The sequence below is a fragment of the Erpetoichthys calabaricus genome, chromosome 1 (genome assembly GCF_900747795.2).
Source record: "Erpetoichthys calabaricus chromosome 1, fErpCal1.3, whole genome shotgun sequence".
In the NCBI taxonomy this organism is placed as follows: Eukaryota; Metazoa; Chordata; class Cladistia; order Polypteriformes; family Polypteridae; genus Erpetoichthys; species Erpetoichthys calabaricus.
Window position 1 is genome coordinate 62,117,478 of NC_041394.2, and position 17,080 is coordinate 62,134,557.

General features: G+C 41.4%; 1 protein-coding gene and 1 long non-coding RNA gene across 2 annotated transcripts in view; one reads left to right on the forward strand and one right to left on the reverse strand.

The window, feature by feature from the left end:
- The window catches only part of LOC114650889 (tenascin-like), a 585,410-nt gene that overhangs the window by 219,064 nt on the left and 349,266 nt on the right, over window positions 1–17,080 (reverse strand). The window lies entirely within an intron of this gene.
- The window catches only part of LOC127529643 (uncharacterized), a 744,809-nt gene that overhangs the window by 146,175 nt on the left and 581,554 nt on the right, over window positions 1–17,080 (forward strand). The window lies entirely within an intron of this gene.

Consider the following 17,080-nt stretch of genomic DNA (forward strand, 5'->3'; position numbering starts at 1 on the left):
GGACAGGGGATTGGTGGAGAAGGCGAATTTAACCCACAATGGGAGGCGTTGAGACAAAATATTGCAGAAAAATATAAAAAAGGAACGGACTGGTCCCTTATTTCTGCTGCAAAACAAAAGAGAGACGAGACGGTTGATGAATGGGCACATAGACCTTATGGCTAATCACTCGGGCTTGGAAAATGTTGATGACCGCACCCAAGCTGCAGTTCCACCTTTTGTTTCCGGTTTGCGCCTTGATATACAAAACAAGGTCCGCACTTCCTGTATTGAGTGGGAAAGTGCTGCGTTTGATGAAGTCAAACGACATGCTGAACATGCCGAAAAACAAACTAAGCAGAAGGAATCGGACTCTCATGCCAAATTATTGGCAGCACAGATGAACTATTATACCAGGAATACTCCTGACCGAGGCCGAGGATATGGCCTTAGAGGAAGGGGACGAGGACGAGGAAGAGGACGAGGTGGTTTTAGAGCTCCTCCTGTTGACCACAATAAGAATCCTTTTATTCCCTCTCCCTTAAATTCCAATGCTAATTCCTACTCTTGCTACGCCTGTGGTGAAACTGGACATTTTCGTCGGGAGTGCCCTCACAGACAGCAACAGCCCCCACCTCCCCTTATTCCACCAGTTTTTTCTGACACCCCTGACCAACAATACTGGCCATAGGAAAACGCAGGGACCTCCAGCCACTCTTTTCAACTACCTTTGCTCACCCATAATTCAGAGACTGATCCTTTACTGACATTGTTCGTTGATGGCACTGAGACTATTTTCTTAATCGACACTGGTGCCACTCGATCTACCCTCTCGCTGGCAAAGGTCCCTGCCTCGAACGAGACTGTGACTGTGCTTACTGCTTCTGGACAACCTCACCTTCTTCAAGTATCAAAACCTCTTCAAGTCCAGTCACGTCCTGGCGGACATACCTTACTGCATCGTTTTCTTTTAAATCAGCTCTGTCCAGTTAACCTTTTAGGAAGAGATCTCATGACAAAACTTTCTCTTTCTATTTCTATGACTGACAAAGGTTTTTTCTGTTCTACCCCCAAGTTGTTGTGTCAAATTGCCCCTTACCCCAAACCCTCTTTTGCAGCTTGGACTTTAGATATTTCCCCACACACCATTCTCCTCAAAGCCCTACACTCTTTATCCCCTTGTCTCTTTCCCAATTTACAGGCCCCTGACATTTTACACTGTAATCACGCACTGTTAAATGGGGGGAAATAGGACCATGGGTAGAAAAATGCCTTAAAAGAACAGACTGGTTACAAGTTACTCAGGGTATTTTTGATACTCCTGACCGTTTAATAACTAAAGTGGTGTTTCAAACTGATTTTTTAGTACATCGCGCTTTGTGCCGTCCTTCCTCTTTTGCTTGTTCATTGCAAACCACTTTCCCTTCTTGGCTCTCTATGCTCCCTGATTCACTATGGTCCCAGGGAAAGAATGATTATGGAAGGATAGCCCATTGTGAGCCTCTGGTGATCCACCCGAAATCCTCCTTCCGCCCGCACCGTGCCCAATGTCCTCTGTCTCCCGAAGCAGAGGCTGGCATCTCCGCCGTACATTCCGATCTCGTCAAACGCGGTACCGCCGTTGGACATGGACCGTCATGCCTCAGGGATACACTGAAGCCCCTTGTGTTTATGGACAAGCTCTTGCCCAAAATTTAGAAGGCTTTTGGCCGGAAAGAGGTAGTACATTGATACAGTATGTAGATGACATAATGATATGTAGCGCTACGGAAGATGATTGTACAAAAGATACCCAGAAATTGTTGCTGTTTTTGGGGGACAATGGCCATAAAGTTTCTAAAGTTAAGCTGCAGCTAATCAAAACAACTGTAAAATATCTAGGTCATGACATTACGTATGGAACAAGAGCTCTCTCTAGCGATCGCATTACAGCCATCCAAAATCTTCCTAGACCGGTCACAAAACAACAGGTTATGTCTGTTTTAGGTACTCTGGGCTACTGCAGACAGTGGGTTCTAAATTTTACTGAAAGAGCACAGCCGTTGCAACAATTGGCTAATACTCCTGGCATCCCCCTTTCTGGCCAGGTCCAATGGAATGAACAGGCTGAGAAGGCTCTCTGTGACCTCAAAACTGCTCTTCTATCTGCGCCCGCGCTTGGTTTGCCTGATCATTCTCGTCCATTCACTTTGTTCGTGGACGAAAAGCAGGGATTTATGAATGCAGTACTGACGCAACAACATGGAGATAAACAAAGACCGGTGGCTTATTTTTCTAAAAAACTGGATCCAGTGGCCGCAGCACTTCCTCCGTGTCTTCGTGCTGTGGCTGCAACAACAGAAGCTGTATTAGCAAGCACGGATGTAGTTCTCATGAGCCCCCTAACAGTTAAAGTGCCTCACGCTGTACATTCTATCCTAGTACAAGCCAAAACTTCACATCTCAACCAGTTACGCAGTGGTCCAAGGGGACCGCCTGCTGGAAGCAAATCGAATTTCATCAAGCTTGAGTGCACAAGCAGCTGAACTCGTAGCACTCACTCGAGCATGTCAGCTGTCCGAAGGGAAGATCGTAACAATTTATACGGATTCCAGGTATGCTTTTGGAGTCTGCCATGATCATGGAGCACTATGGAAACTAAGGGGATTTAAGACCAGTACTGGCAAACCCATCCAACATCAGAAATTGATCGAATCCCTTTTAGAAGCTATAACCAAACCATCAAAGCTAGCGATTGTTAAATGTCAAGCTCACACAGGAAAACAGGATCCTGTTAGCAAAGGAAATGAATTAGCTGACCACTTTGCTAAAGAGGCTGCATATAATAACACACCAATTTCTTTATTCCAACAGAGAAATGACCAGGACCCTGATAATCAAATTATTTCTTTACAGAGTGCAGCCATGGATATCGAAAGGAGAAAATGGTCCAAAGAAGGGTCCCTCTCTGATGGAGTCTGGACTCATAAACACACTAACAAACCTTTTCTCCCAAAAGCCTCTTTCCCAGGAATGGCAAAAATCGCCCATGGCCTCGATCACGCAGGTAGAGATGCCATGGTTCGAGATGTTGAAAAACATTGGGAAGCTGTAGGTTTCTCTACATATGCAGAGCAATTTTGCAGACGCTGTGCAATATGTCAAAAGTTTAATGTGGGAAAAGGTACCCAGGTAAGTCCCGCCGTTACCCCTAATCCAATGGGTCCGTTTGAACACCTCCAAATGGATTTCATTGAACTAACCCCGTCTAAAGGGTACCGATATTGTCTTGTGATTGTCGATGTGTTCTCCCGATGGGTAGAGGCTTTCCCTTCAAAACACAACGATGCCAAAACAGTAGCTAAAGCACTAATTAAAGAGATTATTCCAAGATGGGGTATCCCTCAAAAGTTACAAACAGATAATGGCACTCATTTTGTGAACTCCGTTATAAATGAATTAACCACCTGGCTCCAAATTAATGTGCACCATTATTGTAAATACCATCCCCAAAGCGGAGGCATCGTAGAACGATGCAATGGCACTTTAAAAGCTAAACTCGCAAAAATTTGTGAACAAACTAATTTATCATGGCCGGATGCACTACCCTTAGCTTTAATGGGACTAAGGGGACGGACACACTGACAACTGGGACTATCGCCGTTTGAGATTCTGACCGGACGTCCCATGCCCATTGGCATGGTTGTAGGAAATGTGAATTTGCATACTGTGGACAATGATCTTCTCTCTAGTCTTGCAGGTTTGCGAACCTCGTTGAAGGAAATCCACCAGCAGGTTAATCAAGCCTGGAGGACCAGCCCCCTTTCCAAGGATTTACCAATTCCCTTGGGCACCTGGATCCTGGTTCGAGATACTCGGAGGAAACACTGGCATCAGCCTAGGTGGAGAGGACCATTCCAAATTCTTCTATCCACACCACATGCCGTGAAAGTTGAAGGACTGCCTGCCTGGATCCACGCATCGCATTGCAAGAAATGGCTATCTTAAAAATACTTTTTCTGCTGGCTGTTACCCGCACCCTCTCAGGCTACCCAAGGATGGGTGGTGATCTCTATCTAAGTACTTTACCGCCTCTATGGAAAGGGCATATATGCTACATGAGGAGCACATGTCTCGTATAGCTTCTTCCATTTTCTCCTCCCCATCCCCTTTTCCCCCCCCTTCCCCTTCATCAACCATTTCAATTTAATTCTACTGCCCACATCATTTTGTTCAAAAAGGGAGGAGTATAAAAACATAAAATGATGTAATTGAACAAAATGTATGTGTGTAAGTACAGAAAATAGAACAGAATGATCAAACTTGTTTGTGTTTTGCGTACGTGACAAAAAGCATGTATACTTTCTGGAAGTTTTCTTTCAATGATGTGTGTGACAAGAAAATATACCTTTAGGGTAAGGACTTTACAAATTGGAATAATACAAAATGAGTCAGGACGCTATTTTTATTGCTTACGTGGTCAACGATCAGGAGACTAGAAAGGTATAAAAGAGCAAGGATATCTGCGCTCGAGGCAGATGAAGTGCGGTGTCCTAGGACTGTATTTTTCTGTCATTTTACCCTTGTCTGGTATGTATCAATAAAAGGTTTTTACTAATTTTAATTTTCTTCTCTGTCTTCAGTCACAAAAAGTGTCCACAGGTTCCATAGTCAGGAAACTCCCCAGACCTTAAACCCATTGAGAACGTGTGGTCAATCCTCAAGAGGCAGGTGGACAAACAAAAACCCACAAATTCTGACAAACTCCAAGCATTGATTATGCAAGAATGGGCTACCATCAGTCAGGATTTGACCCAGAAGTTGATTCACAGCATGCCAGGGCAAACTGCAGTGGTCTTGAAAAACAAAGGGCCAACACTGCAAATATTGACTCTTTGCACAAACTTAATGTAATTGTCAATAAAAGCCTTTGAAACCTATGAAATACTTGTAATTATACTTCAGTATACCATAGAAACATCTGATAAAACGATCTAAAAACACTGAAGCAGCAAACTTTGTGAAAACCAATACTTGTGTCATTCTCAAAACTTTTGGATGCGACCGTATCTGAGCCTGGGACTATCCTTCAATATTTGGGGAAAAAATATTGTCGCTCAGTGTCCCTGGCTACATAACGGAACCGCTGGCAATGAAAAATCACAGGAAACTGGAAGCTGTTGACCTCTTCCCATTCCTCAGTAGTCATTTGTTCAACTCGTTGTACCAGGACCAGTCTGTACTTCATCTTATAACATGGTGTAACTCATCTTATAACAAGGTGTAAACCCTACAGCAAAGAGCTGTAATTCAAATAATGACAACTGGGAGGTACAAAATAGAGGATCTATGAGAAGGGACTGATTTGGTAGTTGGAAGTGACTTTAATCCAACAACAAGAGACTGTATATTCGTTTAAAAACTAGTTGCACTTATCTTTCTGGGGCTCAGTCTGCTCTCATTCTCCAAAATTACCTCTTGCACAAACTTTTTATGAAACTAAAAAGCAGATTAGCTGCTTCCTTTTCGGAGAGCTGAAGACTGACAATCTCTTTCTCTTTGTGGACCTAAAGCTGAGACCTACTCTTCTAAGCCAAGCTTGTGCCAGTAATTTAACCCAGCCTGAAAAGAATGAAAAGCAGCTCTATATGGGAACCACGGCATCTAAAGTCATGTACCTGAATAAATAATACTTTTTTCTAAGAAGTTGCAGAGGACACAGCAAAAAGCTTAAACCTAGCTGAAAAAAACACAACCCATCATGTCACATAAAGAAAGAATACACTCCAATGCAAGATGAATCTTCCACTTGAATCTAGAACAACTCAACATTATATTAAGCATTATCCTTAAAAAACTGGTATCGTAAACTGTTTATCTGTGCCAAAATGAACTAGAATGATAAATAATCAGTAAACAGCCTCTTCTGTGTTACGTTTCTCTTGTCAGTATATAATAATAATAATAATAATAATACATTTTATTTATAAAAGGCGCTTTTCTGAGAACTCAAGGACACTGAACAATAAATAAATAAATAAGACACATTATAAACAACTTAAAACATCAGAAAATATAAAAAATAAAACCAAACAAAGCCACTGTAATCATAAAGAAAAAGCCATTTTAAACATGTGTTTCAAGTTTACATTTGAAGGATGAAAATGATTTGGTATTTCTAAGCTTGGTAGGTAATGAATTCTAGAGCTTGGCAGCAGAACGACTGAATGCTCTGCTCCCCATGGTGGTTAGACGGGCGAGAGGGACAATCAGATGGATGGAGGAAGAGGATCAAAGGTTACGGGAGGGAATGGCAACATGGAGAAGGTTGGACAGATATGGAGGGGAAAGGTTATGAATGGCCTTAAATGTTAATAGCAAAATTTTAAAATCAATTCGAGACTTAATCGGGAGCCAATGAAGCTGCTGCAAGACTGGAGTAATATGGTGAATAGATGTGGTTCGAGTAATGATGCGTGCTGCAGAATTCTGGACTAGCTGAAGCTTTCTGAGAGATTTATTAGAGAAACCAAAGAGGAGTGAATTGCAATAGTCAAGACGAGAAGTAACAAGACTCTGAACAAGAATGGCAGTGGTATGGGGAGTGAGGGAGGGGCGGATGCGATTGATATTACGCAGGTGGAAGTAAGTAGACCAGGTGATGTTATTAATGTGAGATTGTAAAGATAGAGTACTGTCGAGGATGACACCCAGACTCTTGACCTGAGGTGAAGGGGAAACAACGGAGTTATCAATAACAAAAGAAAGATTATTGGCTTTGGAAAATGATGATTTTGAACCAATGAGGAGAACCTCAGTTTTGTCACTGTTTAATTTAAGAAAATTCAAAGAAAACCAGGATTTAATTTCAGCAATGCAGTCGACAAGCGAAGATGGCGGAAAGAAAGAGGTGGGTTTACTAGCAAGGTAGAGCTGGGTGTCGTCAGCATATCAGTGAAAACTAATGTTATATTTACGAAAAATAATGCCAAGGGGAAGAAGGTAAATAATAAAAAGAAGAGGCCCCAGGACAGAGCCCTGGGGCACACCTGAAGAAACAGCGGTGGGTTGGGATGTGAAGATTTTAAGCTGAATGAACTGAGTGCGGCCTGAAAGGTAGGATCTAAAACAATCAAGTGGAATATGGGTAATCCCAATCAAAGATAATCTATTAAGGAGAGTGGTATGACAAATAGGATGGGAATAGTAATTAGACTGGAGTCAGCAGCCATAAGAAGGTCATTGGTAATTTTAACAAGTGCTGTTTCTGTACTGTGAACGGGGCGAAAACCAGACTGGAACTTTTCATATAGATTATTATGAGATAAGTGGGAGTGAAGTTGGATAGCTACTATGTTTTCAAGAATTTTACAGATAAAGGGCAAATTAGAAATGGGGCGAAAATTATTGAAGTTAGTAGGATCAGCACCAGGTTTTCTCAGTATTGGGGTTATTGCAGCAGTTTTAAAAGATGAGGGAATAATACCAGTAGTAAGAGAAGAGCGAATTATGGCAGAAATGAGAGGGACCAAAGAGGAGAGGCAGGCTTTAATCAGAACTGTAGGGAGGGGATCCAGCTGACAAATGGATGACTTAGATTTGCAGATGAGATCTGATATTTCTGAGGAAGTGGGAAGCTGGAAAGAAGAAAAAGAGTGAAGAGGTGAGTGTAGTTCAAAGGAAGTACAGAGAGAATCTGGACCGAGGTGCCGATGTATCCTCTGGATTTTCTCATTAAAAAAGGACATAAGAGAATTACAGAAAGCAGTTGAGTAAAGGTGAGATGGTAAAGAGTCTGGAGGTTGTGTAACATTATTAAGTAGTGAAAACAAAGACTTGGTGTTACCTGTATTACAAGTAATTAACTGAGTGTAATAGTTACAGTGCATCCGGAAAGTATTCACAGCGCATCACATTTTGTTATATTACAGCCTTATTCCAAAATGGATTAAATTCATTTTTTTCCTCAGAATTCTACACACAACACCCCATAAAGACAACGTGAAAAAAGTTTACTTGAGATTTTTGCAAATTTATTAAAAATTAAAAAATTGAGAAAGCACATGTACATAAGTATTCACAGCCTTTGCCATGAAGCTCAAAATTGAGCTCAGGTGCATCCTGTTTCCCCTGATCATCCTTGAAATGTTTCTGCAGCTTAATTGGAGTCCACCTGTGGTAAATTCAGTTGATTGGACATGATTTGGAAAGGCACACACCTGTCTATATAAGGCCCCACAGTTGACAGTTCATGTCAGAGCACAAACCAAGCATGAAGTCAAAGGAATTGTCTGTAGACCTCTGAGACAGGATTGTATCGAGGCATAAATCTGGGGAAGGTTACAGAAAAATTTCTGCTGCTTTGAAGGTCCCAATGAGCACAGTGGCCTCCATCATCCGTAAGTGGAAGAAGTTCGAAACCACCAGGACTCTTCCTAGAGCTGGCTGGCCATATAAACTGAGCGATCGGAGGAGAAAGACCTTAGTCAGGGAGATGACCAAGAACCCGATGGTCACTCTGTCAGAGCTCCTCTGTGGAAAGAGGAGAACCTTCCAGAAGGACAACCATCTCTGCAGCAATCCACCAATCAGGCCTGTATGGTAGAGTGGCCAGACGGAAGCCACTCCTTAGTAAAAGGTACATGGCAGCCCGCCTGGAGTTTGCCAAAAGGCACCTGAAGGACTCTCAGACCATGAGAAAGAAAATTCTCTGGTCTGATGAGACAAAGATTGAACCCTTTGGTGTGAATGCTTGGCGTCACTTTTGGAGGAAACCTGGCACCGTCCCTACAGTGAAGTGTGGTGGTGGCAGTATCATGCTGTGGGGATGTTTTTCAGCGCCAAGAACTGGGAGACTAGTCAGGATAAAGGGAAAGATGATTGCAGCAATATACAGAGACATCCTGGATGAAAACCTGCTCCAGAGCGCTCTTGACCTCAGACTGGGGCGACAGTTCATCTTTCAGCAGGACAACGACCCTAAACACACAGCCAAGATATCAAAGGAGTTTCTTCAGGACAACTCTGTGAATGTCCTTGAGTGGCCCAGCCAGAGCCCAGACTTGAATCCGATTGAACATCTCTGGAGAGATCTTAAAATGGCTGTACACCGACACTTCCCATCCAACCTGATGGAGATTGAGAAGTGCTGCAAAGAGGAATGGGCGAAACTGGCCAAGGATAGGTGTGCCAAGCTTGTGGCATCATATTCAAAAAGATTTGAGGCTGTAATTGCTGCCAAAGGTGCATCGACAAAGTATTGAGCAAAGGCTGTGAATACTTATGTACATGTGATTTCTCAGTTTTTTGATTTTTAATAAATTTGCAAAAACCTCAAGTAAACTTTTTTCACATTGTCATTATGGGGTGTTGTGTGTAGAATTCTGAGGAAAAAAATGAATTTAATCCATTTTGGGATAAAGCTAACATAACAAAATGTGGAAAAAGTGATGCGCTGTCAATACTTTCCGGATGCACTGTAGATTTGGTTTGGGCTATACAATCCTTGTAATAGAGTACACGATTTTTATGCATCACTTTTGTGGACAAACAGTCCAGATTTTTTATATAACCTTTCAAGTTGCCTGCCTTTAGCTTTCAGAAGCCAAAGTTCAGGCGTAAACCAGGGGGCAGAAAAAGAAAAATCTGGTTTTTAATGGAGCAAGAGAATTAAGAATACCATTGAGACAAGTGTTATGAGACCAATTCTACAGGAGTGGATAAATTATAAAAGTCCATTTTGGAATCAATTCTAGAAGACAGAGAATTCAAGTTAATACAGTAATCCCTCGCTACTTTGCGGTTCACTTTTCGCGGATTCACGACTTCGCGGATTTTATATGTAAGCATATCTAAATATATAACGCAGATTTTTCGGTGCTTCGCGGGTTTCTGCGGACAATGGGTCTTTTTACTTCTGGTATTTGCTTCCTCAGTTGGTTTGCCCAGTTGATTTCATACAAGAGATGCTATTGGCGGATGGCTGAGAAGCTACCCAATCAGAGCACACAGTTAAGTTCCTGTGTGCTGCTGATTGGCTCAGCGACGGAGTGCTGCATTAACCAGGAAGTCTCATCTCACTCATTCAGCATTAACGTGCTGTTGCTACTGCATTCAGGGGATTATCACCTTCATCGTCATCATTTTTATTGCGCAGCGTATTCATCACCATCATCACGTCATATATAGCTACGTGTACTTCGCTATACAGTAAGTGTAAACTTATCTACCGATTTCATATTGCTTAGCAGTTGTCCCTGTTAATAATAGAGTAAAGGGTGGGTTGTAAAAAATACAGGGAGGGTTTAAAAAAAGGGTTTAAATAATTAAATAAATATGGTGTCCCTACTTCGCGGAAATTCAGTTATCGCGGTCGGCCTTGGAACCTATCTTCCGCGATAAGTGAGGGATTACTGTATTCTTAATATTGCGAAAAGATATGAGACAGGGGAGCTTAGTAATAGAAAAAGTAAGTTTAGCAATATATATATTGTGGAAGTTCAGCTCTTGAACACAGACAAGACACTAGATGTCCACAAACACACACGTTTAATTCTTTTTTTGCCTTGTACAGCACCACACAATGTATAAATCTGCCAAATACTCAGTCCCTTCTTTCCTTCTCTCTCTCTTCTTCTCTTTCTGCCGCCCTCACTCCTCCACACGCAAGCTTCATCCTCTTTCACCCGACTCCAGCTCCCCAAGTAGTGGCTGCTGGCTCCATTTATAAGGCACCCGGAAGTGCTCCAGGCACTTGATTACTCATTTCCAGCAGCACTTCTGGGTGTGGCGGAAGAAGTGCCTACAAGCGCTCAGCAGCTCCTGCTGCAGGAGCAGCACCCCCTGGTGGCGCCTGTGGATCCCAACACGGCTGCACCAAACTCCAACTCCCATGAAGCCCTGCATGAGTCCAAGGCACCGCTGCAATCCAGTGGGGTTGCTATTTAGCGTCCCGGGAAAGGTAATGCTCTGGCCACACTTGCTCCCCTGGTCCTCCTGGGTTAGAGGTGTCCCGGCCGCACGCCACCCTATAAATATTGTGAAAAGATTGGCCAGATATAGGAAGAAGTTTGGGGGCAGCCACCCGTATACTTGAATTAGGCTGCCAAAATTGAAAAGTTGGTTCCATAGAATAGGTCTCAGTAAGACTTCAGTCCAACAATATAACAACCATAACTGGTGGTTTTAAAGCCTGGCAGGGGAAGGGGCAGGAACCGAACGTGACACCATCAGGCCCGGAAATCGGATGTGGCATCCTCCAGTCCAGGTGAAATTTCCCGTCATTGGTCAGCCGAGGAAAAAGAGGAAGGATTAGTGCACCCTGCCGCCCCCAGGTCTGGCATGGAATTATACCTTTGTGAGCCCTTCAGCTGCCTCCTATGTGCACGTGTGTAACACTATATATATCTATAATAATAAAAGGCAAAGCCCTCACTGACTCACTCACTCACTCACTCACTCACTCACTCACTCACTCACTCACTGACTGACTGACTCATCACTAATTCTCCAACTTCCCGTGTAGGTGGAAGGCTGAAATTTGGCAGGCTCATTCCTTACAGCTTACTTACAAAAGTTAGGCAGGTTTCATTTCGAAATTCAAAGCGTAATGGTCATAACTGGAACATATTTTTTGTCCACACACTGTAATGGAGGAGGCGGAGTCACGTATCGCATCATCACGCCTCCTACGTAATCACGTGAACTAAAAACAAGGAAGACATTTACAGCACGAGTCACACGCGGGAACGAAGGTAAATGACGTTAATTTTTGACTGTCTTTTAATACTGTGTGAGCATACATATTAACACGTGCAATTAAACGTGTGCATTTACGGGGTGATTTCTGAGGCTTAAAAGCTCACCTTTTATCAAACGCGGGAAGAAAGGTAAATGATGTTGTTCACTGTCTTTTAATACTGTGTAACCATACATATTAACACATGTCCAATTAAACGTGTGCATTTACGGGGTGATTTCTCAGGCTTAAAAGCTCGCCTTTTACTAAAAAGGTAAATGCAAAACTATTTTCAATCAGTTTATTGAAACGCTCCCGTTAAGGATTGCAATAACATATTCGCGAGATAAAAGAACGAAGTAGGGGGAAATGGAGGAACAGCCGCAAACAGCGAAGAGCAAAAAATTAATTAAACAATTGAGAACGGAGCGAGTTAAGCATACAAGCATGTTCATAAGGGAAACAAAGCATGGTGTAAAACGTAACTTTAAATTAAGTTTATAGAAACGCTCCCGCTGCGGATTGCAATAACATATTCGCGAGATAAAAGTTTAATGAGAAGACACGAGGTATAAACGAAGCACACGCCGTGGCGCAACGTTAGGGGCAACAGTTTCAACCATTCTATGATCTGCTTCTCGCAACTGAAAGACGGCATATGGCGGATGTTAGCCGACTTGCTGACCGCAACGTTAGGGGCTTCAACTATGGCGCTGACGCCACATCTCAGTTCCAACACTTTGCAGACTCTACTTAAAAGACACGCCCTCCTCACTGGACAGTTAAAAACACCAATCAAACTAACGATGACATCAAGTATTACCCAATCAAAAGTAGGAAAGGAGGCATCTTCATAAAATGCGTGTGGGATGATTTGCATGAGACGCTGCTTTAAAAAAAAAAATGATAAAAAAAATACGGGATAAATCCCGTCCAGTATTGATTCAAAACGGGACGCGCAATTTCATTCTCAAACGCGGCACGATTCCGTATTTTAAAGGACGGGTGGCAACCCTACAGTGCCAGGTAACCACCCATACAATCAGATTGTGATTCAGACTAGGAATGCAATGAATGTAATTACCCCGATCTACATACAAGGCAAAAGTCTTGCAACATTCAAAGATGATGGTTTGTGATAAGTACACCATACAACATAAAAGAGCTTATGAAGCCTTGAACCGAAAAAAGCAAGATCTCAGAGATCGTAAAAAAAAAAAAAGGAGGTAATGTCGTTTTACTCGCTGTAGATTTTAGTCAAACATTACCAGTTATTCCATGAGGGAGACCAGCAGATGAACTCAACGCGTGTTTAAAATCCATGCTTCTCCCACGCTCGGTTATATGTCGCGTGTTCTCGGGTAGGTGCACCAAAAAATGTATACATTTAAGCATGTAATGGGCAAACAAAAAATGAGGTATCCCCGAAGGCACTGCAGTAGTACTTAATGGAACTTTACTTCTTAAATGTTAATGTTTTACTGTTTAATAATTTATACGCTTCTTATATGTTGTTCAAATTCTTTTATCAAAATACCACTGACAGCGCAATGCACGATAACATGGAGTGAATACACCATACGCATCCGCCCACGGCTGCCCTGCTGTGCGCAGATAGGAGTTGATTCTACAATAAAATAAAATAAAGATAAAAAGAGTAAAACAATCATCACCCATAAAGCGTGTGTGTGTGTATATATGTGTATATATATATGTTGATATGTGGATGTGTATATGTATATATATATATATATATATATATATATATATATATATATATATATGTAGATATGTATATATATGTGTATATGTATATGTATATATATGTTTATATGTGTGTGTGTGTATTTTATATATATAAAACACAGCAACACTCATAACAATGACAACACAATTACATTGACAATCATGTTACGTTATTTTTAAAATGTTTCCTTTTTTTTTCATAACCTCTTTAACACACTACTTCTCCGCTGCGAAGCGCGGGTATTTTGCTAGTATATATATATATATATATATATATATATATATATATATAGGGTGGTCCAGCCCTGCACATAGAGATTTCACTTAAAATTCTTTTTGTTGCCTATCATTATGTTTCTTAAAACAAGAGTGTTTCACTTACCTTGACAAAAGTCTAATGGCTAGCGATCGTCTACTACAGGGAAAAGTAAGGAAAATAAACTAGGTGTCTTACAAAATTGCCTAACAACCAGCATTGATAAAGAATGATAATTAACCAAGTTAAGTCTCTTTCTTTTCCTACAGCATTGTGTGCCACTGAGTCTTTGAAAACCTCGACCTCAAAAAGGGCACCAAGATCATAGTCTACAAGGTTGCCTGCATCACTACTCTCCTGTACAGCAGTGCAAAATGGGTCACTTTCCTGAGGCACCTGAAAACTCCAGAGAGATTCCACCAGCGCTGCCTCGCAAATATTTTCCATATTGACTGGGAAGATCATCATACCAATGCCAGCATCCTCAATGAGACAAAGATTGCTAGCATTGAATCCATAATTTTCAGAACCAACTCCACGGGAGAGGTCACTGCACCAGAATGCCTGTCTTCCATCTCCTCAAACAGGTTCTTTACTTGCAACTGACCAGAGGACAGAGATCTTGGGCAGAGGGAGTGTTTCAAAGATACCCTGAAAACCTACCTTCAACAAAGGCCAGCTCAACATCGCTAGTTGGGAAGCAAGCACTGTCCATAGAAAGTACCATTTGGGGCTATAAAGTCCATCAGGCAGCAACTTAGTTTGAGGCCATCACCTTTCTGTTGAATCAGACAAAGCTGATGACAGAAAGGAGAACTCAGTTTGCTATAGCCACCTCCAAATGGAACCTCCTGCCCCAAGATTTGTAACTCAAGAATAGGGCTCCATAGTCATCTATGAAGCCATGCTATGAGCATCATACTCGTTTCAAGTGACCACCAATTATGACAGCATAATTAATCTAAAGCCTACATATAATAATTCAAAATTCAGGTGCACAAGGTAGGTTGAAAAACCTGGCTTTGAAGTACTGTATATGTCCTTAATCAGAAACACAGTTCAGCACATTTAAAGGAATTTGGTTTTATAGTGGATACCGTGCTCATGCTGAAAAAAATATTTAGTTTGGGTAAGCAAAGCCACAGATGTGAACACCTACGAAACAGCACTTTAGCTCAGTCACAACACCATGCAGTTATTTGTGCCAAAGTAAGATGTTCAGCCATTAGCACAGTGCTTATTAACAATGATTACCAACAGCAGGGTACACTGAAGTACTGACAACTCAATTATATTATACAGGCTGAACTAAACAAGGGGTGCCTGATCTACTAACTCAGGGGTGGGCAATGTCGGCCCTGGATAGCAGCAGTGGCTACAGATTTTCATTCCAACCCAATTGCTTAATTAGAAACCAATCCTTGCCAATCTCAGACCTTATTTAATTTTATGGCTTGTTAGTCTGCAATGTAAAGTTCTTATATTGTAGATTTCTTCCTTTCCAAAGATATCATCAAAATGATTTGAAGCCTGTCACATTTTCTATTAAGTGTTTTAATAAATCAAACAGTGCAGGATGAACACACAGAGATGTAAATCGAAACAAGGTAGATGGTGAACTGCTGACTGCTTTGTCATTTACATCTTACTGTTAATAAGGAGCCATTAAGACAGTGAATGCAGCAGTTTTAAGATTGAAATAAGCAATTAAGGGTGGGGAACCTTAACAAGCAAGACCACTAAAATGAAGCATCAAAATGTCACTTAAGAAATAAGTGCTTCATCAGCAGTAATTGACTTATTAAGAAACTGGGTTGGAAAAAAAAACCTGCAGCCACTGCAGCTCTCCAGGACTGACATTGCCCACCCCTGTACTAGGTAAATGATTATATTTGGAATTCTGGATGGTTAGCAGCTGCCTCACCACTCCAGGAGACAGGGTTCAAACACCAGCTCAGTGGCTTTTGTGTAGGTTGCCAGCATGGATTTTTCCCTCAGTACTCTAGTTTTCCTCGCACATCCCAAACACTTTTAGGTTAGGTTAACTAAGGATTCAAAGTTGACATCTAAGTGTGGATTTGAGTGTGCTCCACTGTAGACTGACTCCTGGTTTTGGACTTGATTTCATTGGAGTAGATGAAGAGCATTTAGATATTACTTACAAGCCAAATTTGACTCTTTTCATTACATTCACATATATGTATCAATTTCTAAGGCAGAATTGCGATATCCTGATAAGAAACATACTTTTTAACACTCACACAAATCAAATTAGCTTATGTGATCCAAGAGGCTGAAGTCATTTAGAGACCTGCAAATTTAAAAATACTCTGATGAGCAGGAAAGTGGCACAAGCAGATTGTGCCTCTCCTAGATGTAAAGAATAAAAGGTAACATTCTTAAAACTGCTTAATCGAATTCAGCATGGAACCAGCACTCATCCCAACAGCATTTTGCACAAAGCAGGAGCTAACCCTGGACAGGACATCAGTCTATCACAGTGGATATAGGTAACATCGCCCAAACATCTTGACTGAAGAAGACCAATCCATAATGTAGTTGGTATTTGTGGATCTCGGTAGAGGCAATGCAAGAACATACACAAACACAGGCAGTTGAGTTGGGTGCAATGGCATATAACTAGCATTTGGCACAGATCATTTATGTGGCTGCCTAGAGTGCATGTCATTTGACCTCCTAGTGTAGTTATTAAATGGAGCACTGCACATGAAGGGTTTTCTAGGGTATTCAAAGCCAGCCAAAGACCATTTTAATTAAATTATCACCAATTTCTTAAATCATGTTCACGCATCAAGATAGCAACGAAAACATTTAATCAATCCTTATGAATCTTAATCAGTTTACCAATTTGATGGTCTCGTGAAGGAATGGCATACTGATGTTACTTTACTTTGGAATTCTTTGCAAATTAACACAATCTCAACAACAGACACAAGCTTTGTCAAGATAGAATGAAAGTTTGCTCTTTGTCATCCATCACAATGTTCTGAAGCCAGCAGCAGAAATGCTCACTTTTCAAAAGCATAATCATACTTATTGTGCTTGGTATTCAAGTCTTAAAAAGCTCCCTATTTACATCAAACCGGTTTGCTAATGACTGAGCAAATATCTTTAGTCTATGATATCTTGTGGCTTTTTGTAGCCATCTAAAGTATGCAACACAAATAAGGAAAAGATAATTAATCATAGTTCAAGTCAGATCTGAATTACGCATATGACATGATGTCTGACCAGCATGTCAGCATTATGGGAATGCTTGTGACATCCATACCTTTTTTGAATAAAATAAAAATCAACTTCCGCAATACCTGTAATCAGCCGAACTGTGGTAGTATTTTAGCAAATTACACTTGGGCTGAATT